Raw genomic sequence first — 17,779 nt, 5'->3', positions numbered from 1 at the left:
TAGGTAGGTAGGTAGGTAGGTAGGTAGGTAGGTAGGTAGGTAGGTAGACAGCCAGACAGATGGGATTACATCAAGCTGAAAAGTCTCTATAACAAAGAATTAGCAGAAGGTATTTGTGGACAATGCTCAGGTATGCAAAGTCCAAGTAGTAACTCAGCTTGATAGCAATAGAAACAACTCTTATTTTTTAAGAAAAAGATGAATTACATTTCTGAATACACATTTTCCAAATGAATGTATGGAGTTTGGCATAGTGGTGAATGACTGTAACCCTAGTTCTCAGGATGTGAAGGCAAAAGGACCACCAATCAAGTTTGTGGCCAATATGCACTACACAATGAGACTGTGCCACAAAAGAACAGAAACAAAATAACAGCAAACCCACAAACAATGAAGAAATACAAATAGTCAAAAGTATATAAGAAATTGTCAAGCTTCACTGATTTCTAGGAGAAGGCTAACTGAAACTCACTAAGCTACCACTTCACTTCAAATAGCTGTTACCAAAAGACAGAGACAGCAGGTAGTGATGAGGATATGAAAAAAGAAAGAGGGAGAGTGAACCCATAAACAGTGTGTGTGGGAATTAAATTAGTATGGCTGTTTGGAAAATAGCATAAGAAGTACCTTAAGAATTAAAAATAGATCCACTACATGAGGGTTTAAAAAAAATCTCTTGTAGATACACAGAAGAAAATGAAATGTGTATGTTAAAGAAGTTTGTGTTTACTTCATTGATTCACTATTTGTAGCAGCTATGGTTCAGAATCAGTCTGAATGTCCAATGCAGGATCGATACCTAAGAAGAAATGATGATAATTTAGATGTGTGATTTTAATACTGGATCTTGTTATGTAATCCAAACTGGCCATGAAATAGTTCTTGTGTGCTGCGGTTGCAAAGGTATGTTGCCATATCCTGTTTTAAAGGGTAGTTTAAAATAGCAGTCATTTCAGTAAATAATGCTGCGACAGTTGAATGTCCACATTCAAGAAAATTAATGTGTTACTTGATCGCTATACACAAAAATAAACTCAAAATTGATTCTGTCTATATATGACAGAACAATCATTCAAAAAAGAAAAGATGAGTCAGTCTTTTTAACTTGATTATGAAATTACTTAGGTATGATATGATATGAAAACTAAAGTTTTTATTATCAAAGTTTTTATTCTAAATAGCTATATTTGTAGGAGTTTTATTACATTTTTAAACTGTCCAAAATTTTTAAGAATTTTCATAATTCTAGATAAATTCCTTATCAGATATATAACTTAAAGTTATATGTGTGTGTACACACATATATATACATACATATATATATATATGTATATATATATATCAAACCTCTTAAAATTAAAAAATGAAAATACCTTTTAGAGCAGTGAGATGGCTCCAAGAATAAAAGCTCTTTCCACAGAAAACCCAGAGGCCCAAAATCAGTCCATGAAACCCATGATGGATGGGGAGAGCTAACTCCCAAACGAGGTCCTCTTCCTTATACACACCTGTCATAGCATGCACCCCTCCCTCTTTCCCCCATGCCACTACAATAGCAGTAAACACAATTTTTAAAATATCAAAAATGTTTTTGCTATAAAAAACTACAATATATTTTTAAAATACTTTTAAAAAATACAAGCAACTGCAAATAATGAGTTCCCATTCTATTGTACTTAGTATTGTTTGCTTGTTTATTTATTTTGTGATCAATGATTTAGTGCAGAACATCTGATAGTGCTGCTCAGAGCAGCTGAGTCGGTGCTTTCAGATCACTGTAGCATTGACTAAACACCTGGGGTAAAAAGAAGGTTTATTTTATCTTGTGATGTCAGGGATATCAGACCATTGTCACATATCTGTTTCTGGACCTGTAGTGAAGCAGAATGCCATGCAACATTTAGGGAACATGTTGATCCTGAAGGACAGCAAAGGAGGGAGAGAAGGAAAGGGAATAAGAAACCTATTTGAATAATCACAATAATAATAATAATAATACAGCTTTATACACAGTTACTTCCTATACAAAGTTCAGTTCTTTCTGCTCTCTCTGCTCCAATTTTTGCTCTTGATTCGAGTCAAGTCATCAGTACCATTGACACAGCCTCTATTGTGGGATACCTTGAAGTTTCCTTCAGTGGGTTGATAAGTTTGGCACTTGTAAATTAATCTTTCCACAGATCTTGTGCTCTGACCAAAATAAAACAATTCTTTTGCAGAATTTATTATTCATGACCTCTAGTCTAATTTCTAATGAAATGAGCATTTCTAGCTGTACTCTCATGAATTTGACTATTATCCTCACATTCCTATCAGTATCCTGGACTTCTTAGCTAATGCCACTCATCTCTACTGAAGCATTCTAGCATTGCTGTGACCAGGATACTTAAAGGAAGAAAAATTTCCAGGTATGATTGTACATGCCCTTCATCCCAGCACTAAGGAGGCAGAAACAGGCATATTTCTCTGAACTTGAGGCCAGCCTGGTCTACATAGTGACTTTTAGGCTACGTACAGAGACCCTGTCTCAACAAGAAAAAAAGAAGAAAATGTTATCTTGCATTTCAGAGGTCTCAGTTCACGGTCACTTGGCACTCCTATTTCTGGATCTCTATTGACACAGAACATCATGGTGAGAGAGCATGATGGTCTTTTGAACGGTAGCTGGGATTTAAAGAGAGTAGGAGCAGAGGATTGGGAACAAAATGTTTTCTTAAACATTGGCTGTTTTGGTTACTCTTCTTGTTACTGGGACAAAAATCTGCTAAAGAAGATTTAAAAGTTTAATTTTAGCTCATGCTCTCAGAGAGGTCTAGCCATAGTCACTTGAACTCATGTGCTTAGACTGAAGAATATCATGGCAGTGAGAGCAAGTGGCTAAGAAGAGCTATTTATTTCATGGCCAACCAGAAACCAGAAATGTCAGCATTTGGCTCACTTTCTCTTTTTCTACTTTTTGCATGAAGAGTTCCTAACCTACAGTAATAGTACCACTCACTCACATTCAGTAGGAATCTTCTTTCCTCTTCTAACCCTTTCTGAAAATAGCTCCAGAGACACAAACCTATTTAGAGGAAAGCCTCACTCTCAGGTGATTCTGAATCCAGAGAAGATGACAATGAAGTTTAACTGTCCAAAAATAAATAGATAGATAGATAGATAGATAGATAGATAGATAGATAGATAGATAGATAGATAGATAGATAGATAGATAAGTAAGTTCATCTCAAGCTTTTGGTAAATACCAATAGTCCATTAAAATATAAATATATTCACCAGTTCAACCACTGATGAGATAAGCTCTCAAAATCTAGTCATTTACTCAAAGTATGTCCTGAAAACACTGTTGAGCTTGGGACTAGAGCTTCAACACATGAGCTTTGAAAACTCATTTCAGATATAGACTAATGTACTGTGGATAGAGAATTATTTGCCTAGGTTGAGAGAGATCTCAGCAGGGTTCTTTAGACTCCTTTTCTTCTATGACCTCAGTCAGACTTAAACCTTTGTAACTGTGAAGAGTGTTTTATTATTTTTACAATCCTTACATTTAATACAATTAAATTTGAACTTTGTTTTAGAAGTCATTGGAAGATTGCCCTGATACAGAACTACTTTTTTTTTTTAATGTCTGTCTTCGTTGGCCAAATTGCTGTAGGCACTAACTTGATGTCCTTCACTTGCCTACACCTGTATGGTTTTTCATGCCACTCTTGGCTTAAATTCTTCCACATTTCGTTTCAAATAAAATTAGTGTCTTCGTAGAGAAATTGAGCCATCTCTTTTCTAAAGGCATCACTCTTAGGAAAAGGAATGGGAATTTTTCTATGGATGGCATATCTCTATTTCTTTTAGGTGGAGTATTGGGAGGAGATAGTAGCCTACAGCCCTTCTGGCTTGCTCTTTAAAGTGGAACCTCTATTCCATGAATGAGGTGGGATGAGAGTAACCAAGTCTCCTTAAGCAACTACACTCCTCTGTTATATCTCTGTACTAGGTAGGTAGGTAGGTAGGTAGGTAGGTAGGTAGGTAGGTAGGTGAAAAAAAGAATGAGTAGGGAGAGGTAGGGTACAAAAATGACACATATAACCTATTAATATGACAGCTGGAATTTGTCCTTTAAAACATCTTGGCAGGGTGTTTGATAGCTGCCAAAATCTGGCACCTCACCTGGCAGCTAGAGGAAAAAGACTATATTCTTGGCTGTGCTTGTTTAGAATGAAATCACCCTTGTGCCGAGATTGCAGAAACCAGGTCAGAAGCAGGTTGAGATTGAAATGTCCCCAAATCTTCATTGTTCATACTGAGTTATAGTAGGTTTTCTTTAACAGTGTAAAAAAAATTTTTTTCTGCTCTTATGTAATTTTTTATACACACTTGTTGGTTGTGTTTTTAAAAAATATTTTTTACCAAGTTGCTTGTTTTTTTATGGGGTAGGCCTCGTGCTGTGCACTCTTGAAGTGTGTTACTTTTGAGAAAGTAGCTTCAATCAAAGTGGATTGAATACAATGATCAATAACTCAAAAGAGGGCTAGAGAAATGGCTTAATGGTTAAGAGCACTTGCTACTTTTCCAGAAGACGTGGACTCACTTCCCAGCAGCCATGCCTTTCATCTCTCAACTGTCTGTAACTCCAGCTCCCGGGGATCCAATGCCCTCAGCTGCACAAATAAAATGCATATAAGTTCACCCAAGCACACATGTATACATAAATAATAAAAACAAAACAAAAAACATTTACAGATTCTAGTTGATATACACAAAAGGTAGTAATATGTAGTTATAACTCCAACATAGCTAATAGTATTGGTTGACTACTTGATCTAACATCGAGGAAGAAGAGTGACATAGTATTCGAAGCTTATGTTTATTTGCTAATCAATTTAATCTGTGAAAAAAACAGTAATGATGTGTGAGTAATGCTATAAATTGTTCTTTTAGATGTTATTATGTATAATAAAGATAAAAGAAAAAACTTTTAAAGAGAACATATGTCTCTCTAAGTTTTAAAGAGTGAGAAAGCTTAGTCATTGTGAATTTTGCTTTTGAGACAGATTCTCAAGTTATAAGAATAATAGCATAAAAGAGTAGATTTAAACTAAAGAACAACTACTAGACTCATATTTTTATACTGGTATAAATTATGTATTTGATACAAATATAAGGTTATTTTTATGTTTCAACTGTAGTTCAAGGTATTGTACCTATGCAACTCATTTTGAAAATGTTGTTATTTTCAACATTTTGAAAATGTTATAGTCATTCACAGAAATAAGTTTTATTTACCCTCCTGTAAATGTTTTTAAATCTAATCAGATAGTAAATAGCTTTGAACAAACAATTGCCTTATTACTATTAATAGATAGATGGTTTTCATAAATCTTAGAGATCTACAGAATATGGCATTTAAAATGTCTTATTAATAAGTTTTTGTTCAGGGGAGGAGGTCCTCCCCTATCAGGGGACTTGGAAAGGGGCAGGGAGGAGACCAGGGAGGGAGTGTGGGGTTGGGGAGGGAATGAGGGAGCGGGATACAGCTGGGACACAGAGTTAACAAAATGTAACTAAAAAGAAAAATAAAATAAAAAAAAAATAATAAGTTTTTGTTCATTTTGGTTTGTGTTTTGTTTTGTTTTTGACAATGAGACATGGCAGTTCCTGAATTCCTGGCAGCATACCCAGCATAGTTCAAAGAAGATGATGGGCACTGAAGAACCTCCATATGGAGTTTGCTTCAAAAAGTGGCAAAGCGAGCCATTGGGAAAGAAATTGCCCTTGCTTCAACTGCAGACAGCACGTTGTCCAAGCTCTGCACAAACAGGACGTGTACGAAAGTTATCTGCCAAAGCTGGCCAGGACAAGTCCTTCATAGCTCTGCTTCAACAAAAAGGTCTGTGATATACTGGGCCAGAAGGCTGAAGATGATGCCCAACATTGCTGAGGAAATTTGAGTGACTGTCTTGGCAGCCAGCTGTCTTCTCTCATTTCTATAGTTTTAGAAGCTGCCTGCTCTACACTTCCTGTCTACTCAGGTAATATTTATTCCTTCTCAAGTCTCTGATAGGGTTGAAAACTAGATAATTGTAGTATCACAATTAAACTTAAGTCATGTAGGATTTAAGAAAATGTTTTAAAATGATATTTTTAGGTCTAAGTAGATTTTTTTTGGTGAATAAATTCTTAAAAAATTATTGAAGTACAGAATTCTGAACTCACCAAGATAGGATAGATAGTACAGTAGTTTCTTCTAATTTGCCATATAAAATGGACTAGACATTGTAAATGTAGTCCTTACATAATAGTTTTGATAATTGTTTCATAGTTGTTCTTATTGTATATAGTTATTATTGTAAGAGAAAGAAACTTTTATTGGACTGAAAAGTAGATATGTTGGGTGATGGTCTTATGTACTGTGTATTCATTTGCTGATTTCTGTGCCCTGAGATCTGGAGATCTGTTTGCAGTCTGGACATGGGCATTTCATGATCATTGAAGAATCTTCTTTATCAATGTTGTGTAAACATTGCTCCACAGTTACCTCTGATTGCCTGATAAAGAAGCTTATGAGACAATGACTGGGCAGAGGAGACATTAGGCAGGACTTCCATTCCCAGGGTGTCTCAATTAGGGATCAGAGAGGGAAAAGAAGAAGAGGCAAGGTGCCATGACATATTCTCCATGAAGACAGAGAGTTACAACAGAAGACCAAGGCAAGACTGAAATGGCGAGTAAAAGGGCATGTGGTAGGGAGGTAGATAGGCTAGCGTAATTGGATTAGAAAAGGTGAATATCTGCTCAGTTACAGTGCTTTAAAGCTTGTTGAATAAATCTAATACGTCTCTGTGTCATTTATTTGGGAACTAAAGTGGGTATCACAAAGGGCCCTACTAATACCATAATTCAACAAACTGGTCTTGAACTAGCTTATTTAAGAAACCAGTTACGGTGTCAAGGGTAGATATTGTAGATGTGTTCCACAAAATTGGTCACAGTTCAGTTTCTGATTATGAAAAAGGAAGCGCATTTACTAGGAGAGGAACAATAGAAGAGATATGGTCAAGTCAAGCTGGAATTGCTGTCTTGGTTTGTTGATGAGAGACTAGACGCTAGATGAAGAAACAGTTTCTACTAAAAATAGGCTACCGTGGAAATAGGAGACAGAAGAGGAAGGAAAAGTAAACTTCAAGGTCTCTTGGGAAGTAATAAGAAACAAATTAAAATGTTGAAATTGAAGTAAAAAATTACAGAATGTTACATGAGCCAGTCAGGATCATCTTGTTTCTTACAGTAAATCCTGGGCATTATGAATAAAAGCAAAGACTGTGAGCATGGCTCTTATTAGAATTCATGCAGTGATTTTTAAAGTTTGGAAATAAGGGTAAGACTCCAAAGTGCTAGAAAGAAAATGGGAATAAGTGCACCCTGGAGGTTACACTGAAAACGTAAAGTAAGCTAAGGAGGGAATGATATGTTACAGTGATACAGAAAGGCTAAGGAAACCCAAGGGCACATAAGATAAAGCAGAGACCTTTAACAAGGAAGGAAAAGAAGGAGCAAAAAGAAAAAGATTGAGTTCTGATGGAGACTTGGGAATCATTGTTGAAACTGAACAGTGCAGAGTTATCAGATAGAGATCAAATATAAACCAAGGGTTTTGAAAATAATCGAGCTTACAAAATGCTGATAAAGCCTGTAAGAGCTGATGACAAAATGAAATTTCTGGCATTAGCAACAAAGAACTTGCAATAATAATGCTTTGGTCTATATAAGGAGGTATTATCTCTGTGTGATGCCAGCATATAGAAATCCTCGGAGTCTGCCTACACTTAAGATTTCCACCTTGTTTATGGCTTTCAGACTGTTATAGCTCTAGGGCTCTTCAGAGATTCACCAGTCTGACCAAGAATAACTTAATAAATAAGAAGCTTATTAAGTACTGGCCAGGACCAAGGATACTGGTCACGTCCATACCTGAGACACATGCTAGAGTATGAACCGGAATTACATTAGTCAGGGGCATATACAGGTAAAACTCACAAGGCTATGAGCTTCCTGCTTTTGTGTCATCAGTTATTTCAACATTTGAATTTGTTTCTTGTTTCTTCCAAAGATACCTTGAAGTTTATTTTTCCCTCATCTTCTGTCTCCTAGTTCCACAGAGAGACATAAAGGCAGAGCTCACAAGGCTATGTACTTCCTGCCCGGGTTGTCATCAAGCCCGCATCCTGTACACTCAGGGCAATTCACGGTGGCTCTGTTACCTTACATCAGCAGCCCCAGCATTCTAGGAAGTTTTCTGTCCTTGGGCAAGTGGGGCTTACAGTATTTTTATCTATTAAGCACAGATATTTAAACTTAAAACATAACAGCAGCCATCACATAGACCAGAAAGCAAATGACGCCAGGGCAAAAAAACCCAAATAACTAAACTGTGGTTAGGCACTAATGTATGACAAAATAATAGCGTGACAAACTGAAAATTTTACTTTACCATCAACACATGGTCTGTGATTTCTTTCTAAAAAATAAAAATTATATATATATATATATAATTTTATCACTTTAAATACATATATCTATGTATTTATGTGTGTGTATATATATATATATATATATATATATATATATATATATGCCCTAAGAGTTAAGCAAAATACAATTGCTCCATAGTGAGGGTGAGGTGTGTGTGTGTGTGTGTGTGTGTGTGTGAGAGAGAGAGAGAGAGAGAGAGAGGCAGGCAGACAGACAGAGATAAAGAAAGAGATATCTAATGGAGCTAGCTATTTTTAATTTTTTCCTTTGTAGAGACTCCTATATGAAGATGCAAAGTACAAAAAAGAAAAGGGAAAGGACAATACTGTTCCTCCCCCAACAGGAATGTTCTCATCTTCTTTTAAGGACCCAGTCCTCTGCTCTTCCATATTTAGTAACACCAAGGAATCATAGTGAGATGCATTAATAACACTGGCAGGTTTATATAGCAGAGCTTGAAGGTAGAAATTACAAGGGATGTAGCAAGCATTTTATGTCAGTCCAGGGGAGACTTTTCAAACTTTTAACTGAAATATTTAGACAGTATCTTCTAATGTACTTCTGACTACAGCAAATGTTAATTTCCATTTTATGAAACCTGTGACTTGATCAGCTTCTGGAGAGAGTGGCAGGCTTGCCTTGGATATGCTTTGGCTTCTTTGCCTCACCAACAAGTTCTTGGGTGCGGGTGGGGCTTGGCTTTATTTTAATCATGCCTCATATACAGCAGATACTGTACAAGCAGTATCTGCTGTATATGGAGTTGAAGGGAATACAGAGGAACTGGAATGTCCCAAGCCTGTACATAGAGCAGTGGTGCCCAGCATTCGGTTCTATAGAGCCCAGGAAGTAAGGCTCTGATCCTCCAGCCTCCAGCACACAGTGTGTATAGTAAACACGCATAGTCCACAACTTGTATTTTTCATAAATGAAAATAAAAATGAATTATTATGTGATGATTTGTAGAATTGTGAAAACTCTGAAATCTCTAAGATGAGCAAACAAATCCTGTATTAATATTAATATTTGGCACTCGATTTATTGGACCTCAGAAGCTGAACTCTTCATAATACTGCAAATTCTCTCTCCATGCAGTTAAAGGTTTTCTTTTGCGAGGATTTTGCCTCATGTGTCTATGTATGTGCACCCCAAGAGTGCATAGTGTCTGCAGAGGTCAGGAATGGGTATCAGATTGCCTGGATCAAGAGTGACAGTTGTGAGCTGCAATATGAATCCTAGGAAACAAACATGGAATTTTACAGTTTATTATATGACTTTAAATGATAACTTTCAAGTGTTCTATGACGTACAAATACTTTTTATATGTATAAATAATTAGAACCTTTTATTGATATAGTCATCTTTTTTATATTGATTACCTAGGCCACTTGTTATATATGAAGTTGTGTTTATATAATCATTTGGGTTGCTGTGGGTTTTGTTTGCTCTGAGACAATACAACATTTCATCTATGACTGATTTGTAACAAGCATTGCTGCATAATTTGGCAAGATCTTCTATCTTATTATTTTTAAATTATTGGCTGCTAAAGAATTTACAAACTAGTTTTTCAGGTTCATAATGAATTGAACTAGGATTTTGAAAAAATTCAAATTTATATATATGTGAAGATAATACAATAGTTATCATTTATTATATAAGACTATCTTCTCATATGTTGGATATTACATATATTTTAATAATATTGTATTTTCTGAACTAGGGCCATATATTTATTTTGTTATGTTTAATTCTTGACATTCTGTAATTTTTTGGTGCTCTTACAGAAGATATCTTTAAAACTACAGCCTTTGGTCTTTTTTTCTTGACAAGGGGTTTCATACAGCATGGGCTAACCTCAGACTCATTAGGTAGCCAATCTGGTTTTGAACTCCTGATCCTCCTGCCTCCACCTTCCAATTTCTGAGAGTATAGGCATATGCCACTATGCTCAGCTAAAGCTACTGTGATGTGAATATAACATTTCCTTCACAGATTTGCTTTTAGAGGGTTGGTCTTCAGCTGGTGGCACTCTTTGAGGGGGGGTTTTAAACTTCTAGAGTTAGGACATAGCCAGAGGAAGCAAGTCACAGGTCTTAAAGAATATCTTGCCCCTGGTGTACTCTTCGTCGCCCTGCTCCTTCACTTCTACTACATGATCCTTCAACCAAAATACATACAGTACATGCATGTACACATGCACATCACACATATGCACACTTACATACGTATGCATACTATATGCAACATGTACACATACACACATATACTACACGTATGCACACACCCCACACACACACTCCGTACACTTATGCACATATACATGCCCATGTGAGTGCACCTGCCACACACTTGTACACGCATGCACATATAAACCTTTATCTGTAGTCTCATGCATATTTTCTCATTTTTTCTTCATATATCTTTATGTTTTCCTCGTATTTGTTGCCTGAATTGAGCATTTGTTTTTAAAGTTTGAGAAGATATATTTCTCACTCACTCACTGCTTTCTGATATGTAGATTTTGCCTTATTTTTTTTTATTTTATGTTACATGGTTCCTTTCAGAACATTAGATGTTTCCAGCTCAATTTTTTTTTCTCGTAATTTGTTTATCGTGTATTGCTGAAACCACATCCGGCATATAAAGTTAATGTTTATTTTTTTCTTTCTACTACTTTTATTGGTTAATTTTTATATCCACCTATATTTGAAGTCAAAGTTATCCCGTTAATTATTGTATTTTCCTCTACTGTTTTAAACATTAAAATCCTTAAAAATATATAGGCAACTGAATAAATATGGGAGTAAGAGAGCTGACCTTCCTTGGGGAAGAACATTCGGATGGTTGTCTACTGTGAAACTCTCAGCCCAGAAAACATACATACAAGTAACATTATGGACTCAACAGGTTATATTTGCAAATATATACAAATACATACATGCATGCAGTACCAATTGATGAAAAAGAGGCATGAATTTGAAGGAGAGTGAGTAGGGATTTATGGGAAAGTTTAGAGGGAGGTGTGGAAGGTAAAAATGTTATAATTAAAATACAGTCTCAAAACTAGATAAATAACATTTTGTAATTACAAACTGAGATTTTGGTCTTATCTTCTTGACCACTGAACATGAAACTTATTGAAAGTATTTCCTTTAGGAGGAATATTCTCCCAGACACCCAGGGTTCTGCCAAGAAGTGAGATATTATGAATCTACTTCTTTGCATGGCATTTCCTGGACAACCCATGTTTAAATTGAATTTCTATTTTTTTTTTAATTGTGTCTGTTACAAATTCTCAAGGAATCGTCCCTTCTCATTCACTTCCTGGTGGATGTCTTCACCACATTTATCATTTTACTCAGGTCACAGCTCTTCAAGGAACAACAGGTTGTCCAGTATGTGAGGGTAGCACATACAGTTACTTCTCAGGAATGATCACAAAGGCTTAGCTTGTTCTCCCAGAGAATGTACATATCTTTACGTTGTGTGACATTGCAGCCTGGTATTGCCATCTGTAAAGTTTATGCATTCTGGTTATTAAAAAGAGAACACACACAAGCTTTCACAGTGTTTTTAGTACATTTACAGTATTATATTGAGTTGTAGTCCTAGCTATCCTGGACCCTGAGTTCACCAGGCCAAACCTAATCTGCTGAATACTCAGAAGGATATTTAAACTTACATTGTGAAGCATAGTGAATAATGACCGTCTCCCAGAAACCATTGTATGTAACATAATAAATAAATTGATTAAAAATGATACATAGGAAATGGTAGGAACAGGAGTGTTAAACTTGAAAATTTAAGAGTATTTTGCTAATGTACATAGAAAACCAATTGGGTAACTCAATTTACGCGTTTTCAAGTAACTTAAAGTGAGTAACTTGTAATCAATTTGGCCTACTTAAATGAATATTAATTTTAACCCATATTTAACTATAACAGTCATTGTTGACTAGAAAGGGAAACATCAAGAACTACAATCTCATCTTTTCATTTTCTAGCTACACAATAGTATTTTACTCCACATATTAGGACGTTACTTTTAAATGGCCCGAAATTTTCATTGAAGGAATGCTGTATAAACAAATCCAAATTTCTCATCAAATGCTATAGTCTGAGTCTGAAATGTTCCCCAGAGGCCAGTGTTTTGACATTTGTTCTGCAGATTATAGTGCTATTGGGAGATAGTGTATTCTTTAATTTGTGACACCTAGTAGAGGTCTTAAAGCAGAGTGTGTGCTTTCAGAGAAAATTGTGGGAATCTTCTGTCTCTCCAGTAAAGTCCAGCCATCAGGAGGTGAGCAGCTTCCTCCATTCATTCACACTGCCCTATTTGTAGTCCCCGAGGGAACAGGGCTAACTGGTCATGGGTCACAGTCTCCAGAACCATGCACCAGAATTCTTCATTCAAAGTTGATTTATTTCAAATATTCATCACGGTAGACAAAAACTCACTGACACACGCGAGAATGGCTCTTCATGGCCCATGCAACCACAAATCATTTGCATTTATCTTTGAGCTCAGTAACCAATATAATAAAGGTATTTACTGTCCTCATTATTTATATTAGATACTCTTGACATTTTTGGAAGCAGGGTTTCAGGAAATAAGAGGCCTGGGTTGTGGAAGAAGCTGTATTTGTAAGGAAATACAAATGTCTGTGCCATCATAAAATCAGCCAGAAGTGTACGTGAAGTAAATTGAGTAGCACAGAATACAGCAAGACAAACCAGGAATGCAACTTCCACCCCTACTGAAAATTAACTAAATAAAATACCATCCTTGATTATTTTTCAGAAGTGTCATTCTGAAGTTTAAGGAGCATTGTTAACCCATCTGTGGGACAGAATTATGGGTTTGGACTGAGAGCTGACCTTCCCCTTCACTGTGCTACCCTTGTCTGCTTTTCATCCTGCTGCCTTGTTTGTGATAGCTCAGATTCCTGCTCCCTGGAGGCACTGGGAGGAAACACACTCCCTAGTCTCCCCTTCTGCATCTGCTCATGAGCTTCTAGTTCAAGAAGCCTATATTTCTTTTGTTTTATTTAACTTTTATTAATTACACTTTATTCACTTTGTATCCCCCATCAACCCCTCCCTCCTCCCCTCCTAATCCCATCTTTTCTCCCCATCTCCACATATGCCTCTCCCGAAGTTCACTGATAGGGGAAGTCTTCCTCTCCTTTCTTCTGATCCTAGTCTATCAGATCTCATCAGGAGTGGCTGCATTGTCTTCTTCTGTGTCCTGGTAAGGTTGCTCTCCCCACAGGGGGAGGTGATCAAAGAGCAGGCCAATCAGATTATGTCAGAGGCAGTCCCTGTTCCCATTATTATGGAACCCACTTGGACACTGAACTGCCATGGACTACATCTGTGCAGGGGTTCTAGGTTATCTCCATGCATGGTACTTGGTTGGAGTATGGGTCTCTGGGAAGACCCTGGTGTTCAAATTTTTTGGTTCTGTTCTCTCCTTGTGGCACCCCTGTCCTCTGCAGATCATCACTCAGGATGATCTTTCTCACCATTTACCTGCAAATTTCATGATTTCCTTGTTTTTCATTGCTGAGTAATATTCCATTGTGTAGATGTACCACAATTTCTGTATCCATTCTTCAGTTGAGGGGCATATGGGTTGTTTCCAGCTTCTGACTATTACAAATAAAGCTACTACAAACATGGTTGAGCAAATGTCCTTATTGTGTACTTGAGCCTCTTTTGGATATATGCCTAGGAGTGGTATAGCTGGATCTTGAGGAAGCACTATTCCTAGTTGTCTGAGAAAGCGCCAGATTGATTTCCAGAGTGGTTGTACAAGTTTACATTCCCACCAGCAGTGGAGGAGGGTTCCCCTTTCTCCACAACCTCTCCAGCGTGTGTTGTGTGTGTTGTCGGTTAAGTTTTTGATCTTGGCCATTCTGATGGGTGTAAGGTGAAATCTCAGGGTAATTTTGATTTGCATTTCCCTGATGGCTAATGAGGTTGAGCATTTCTTTAACTGTTTCTCTGCCATTAGATATTCCTCTATCTCAAATTCTCTATTTAGCTCTATTCCCCATTTTTTAATTGGATTACTTGGTTTGTTGCTTTTCAGCTTCTTTAGTTCTTTATATGTACCGGATATTAGCCCTCTGTCAGATAGAGGGTTGGTGAAGATTCTTTCCAAATCTGTAGGCATTCGTTTTGTTTTGATGATGGTGTCCTTTGCTTTACAGAAGCTTTTCAGTTTCATGAGGTCCCATTTATTGATTGTTGCTCTTAGAGCCTGTGCTGTTGGTGTTCTGTTCAAGAAGTTGTCTCCTGTACCAATGAGTTCTAGGGTCTTCCCCACTTTTTCTTCTAACCGATTTAATGTGTCGGGTTTTATGTTGAGGTCTTTGATCCACTTGGACTTTAGTTTTGTGCAGGGCGATAAGTATGGAGCTATTTGCATTTTTCTACATGTAGACATCCAGTTAGACCAGCACCATTTGTTGAAGATGCTATCTTTTTTTCATTGTATGGTTTTGGCATCTTTGTAAAAAAATCAGGTGTCCATAAGTGTGTGGGTTTATTTCTGGGTCTTCTGTTCAGTTCCATTGATCCACCAGTCTGTTTCTATGCCAGTACCATGCAGTTTTTATTACTGTTGCTCTGTAGCACGGCTTGAGATCAGGGATGGAGATACCTCCAGAAGATCTTTTATTGTAGAGGATTGTTTTAGCAATTCTGGGTTCCTTGTTATTCCATATGAGGTTGAGAATTTTTCTTTCCAGGTCTGTAAAGAATTGTGTTGGTAATTTGATGGGAATTGCATTAAATCTGTAGATTGCTTTTGGTAAGATGGCCATTTTTACTATGTTAATCCTGCCAAGCCATGAGCATGAGAGATCTTTCCATCTTCTGATATCTTCTTCCAATTCTTTCTTCAGAGACTTGAAACTTTTTTCATACAAGTCTTTGACTTCCTTGATTAGGTTCACACCAAGGTACTTTATGTCATTTGTGGCTATTGTGAAGGGTGTTGTTTCCCTGATTTATTTCTTAGCCCTTTTTTCTTTTGTATACAGGATCGCTACTGATTTTTTGCGTTAATCCAGCCACTTTGCAGAAGGTGTTTATCAACTCTAGGAGTTCCCTGGTAGAATTTTTGGGGTCACTTAAGTGTACTATTGTATCATCTGCAAATACTGATACTTTTACTTCTTTGTTTCTGATTTGTATCCCCTTGATCTCTTTCAATTGTTTTTATTCCTCTAGCAAGGACTTCAAGGACTATGTTGAAGAGATATGGAGAGAGTGAGTATCCTTGCCTTGTCCCTGATTTCGGTCGGATTGATTTAAGTTTCTGTCCACTTAGTTTGATGTTGGCTGTAGGCTTGCTGTATATCGCCTTTACTATGTTTAGGTATGTACCTTGTATCCTTGAGCTCTCCAATACTTTAAACATGAATGGATGTTGGATTTTGTCAAATGCTTTTTCAGCATCTAAGGAGATTATTATGTGGTCTTTTTCTTTCAGTTTGTTAATATGGTGGATCACATTGATGGATTTCCGTATATTGAAACACCCCTGCATACCTGGGATGAAGCCTACTTGGTCATAGTGGATGATATGTTTGATGTGTTCTTGTAATCGGTTTGCAAGTATTTTGTTGGGTATTTTTGCATCAATGTTCATAAGGGAGATTGGCTTGAAATTCTCTTTCTTTGTTGGGTCTTTGTGAGGTTTAGGTACCAAGGTGATTGTGGCTTCATAGAATGAGTTTGGTAGTGTGCCATCTGTTTCTATTTTGTTTGAATAATAGTTTGAAGAGAATTGGAGTTAGCTCTTCTTTGAAGGTCTGGTAGAATTCTGCACTGAAACGCTCTGGTCCTGGACTTTTTTTGGATGGGAGAATTTTGATGACCGCTTCTATTTCCTTAGGGGATATAGGACTATTTAATTGATTTACCTGGTCTTGATTCAGCTTTGGTAAGTGGAATCAATCAAGAAAATTGTCCATTTCATTTAGATTTTCAAATTTTGTGGCATATAGACTTTTGAAGTAAGTCCTAATGATTGTTTGGATTTCCTCAGTGTCTGTTGTGTCCCCCTTTTCATTTCTGATTTTGTTGATTTGGGTAGTGTCTCTCTGACTTTTAGTTAGCTTGGCTAAGAGTTTGTCAATCTTGTTGATTTTCTCAAAGAACCAGCTCTTGGTTTCATTGATTCTTTGAATTGTTTTATTTGTTTCTGATTGTTTGATTTCAGACCTGAGTTTTATTATTTCCAGCCGTCTACTTCTCTCTGGTGTTTCTGCTTCTTTTTTTTTTTTTCCTAGGGCTTTTAGATGAGCCATTAAGTTGCTTGCATGAGATGTTTTGAATTTCTTCTTGAAGGCACTTAGCAAGTTGTTCAGTTTCCATGTGTATGTAGGCTTTTTGCTATTTCTGTTGTTCTTTGGGGTCCAGCTTTATTCCATGGTGATCAGACAGGATACAATGGATTATTTCAGTCTTTTTGTATCTGTTGAGACTTGTTTTGTGACCAACTATATGGTCTATTGGAGAAGGTTCCATGAGGTGCTGAGAAGAAGGTAAACTCTTTTGTGTTTGGGTGAAAGGTTCTGTAGAGATCTGTTAGGTCCATTTGATTCAGGACCTCTGTTAGAGTCATTGTTTCTTTAATTTCTTTTGTTGACCTGTCCTTTGTTGAGAGTGGGGTGTTCAAGTCTCCCACTATTAATATGTGGGGATCTATGTGTGGTTTAAGTTTTATTAATGTTTCTTTTACAAATGTGGGTGCTCTTGTATTTGGGGCATAGATGTTCAGAATTGTGGTGTCTTCTTGGTAGAATTTTCCTTTGATGGGTATGAAATGACCTTCCCCATCTCTTTTGATTAATTTTGGTTGAAAGTCTATTTTATTAGATATTAGAATGGCTACTGGCGCTTGTTTCTTGGGTCCATTTGCTTGGAAAGCTATCTTCCAGCCCTTTACTCTCAGGTAATATCTATCTTTGTGACTTAGGTGTGTTTCTTGTATGCAACAGATTGTTGGGTCTTGTTTATGTATTCTTGTTTACATATTGTTTGTTTTTATTGGAGAGTTGAGTCTATTGATATTAAGGGAGATTAACAACCAGTGGCTGTTAGATGCTTTGATTTTGCTGTTTGCTATGGTAGTGTGTGTGCTTGGCTACTTTTGGCCCTGCTGTAGTGAGATTATTTGTTTCCTGCATTTTCCTGACTGTAGTTAGTTTTCCTGGGTTCTATTTTTTCT

Source organism: Psammomys obesus, unplaced genomic scaffold (genome assembly GCF_907164565.1).
Source record: "Psammomys obesus unplaced genomic scaffold, mPsaObe1.curated_primary_1811, whole genome shotgun sequence".
NCBI classification, from domain to species: Eukaryota; Metazoa; Chordata; class Mammalia; order Rodentia; family Muridae; genus Psammomys; species Psammomys obesus.
This window is presented reverse-complemented; position numbering follows the sequence as displayed.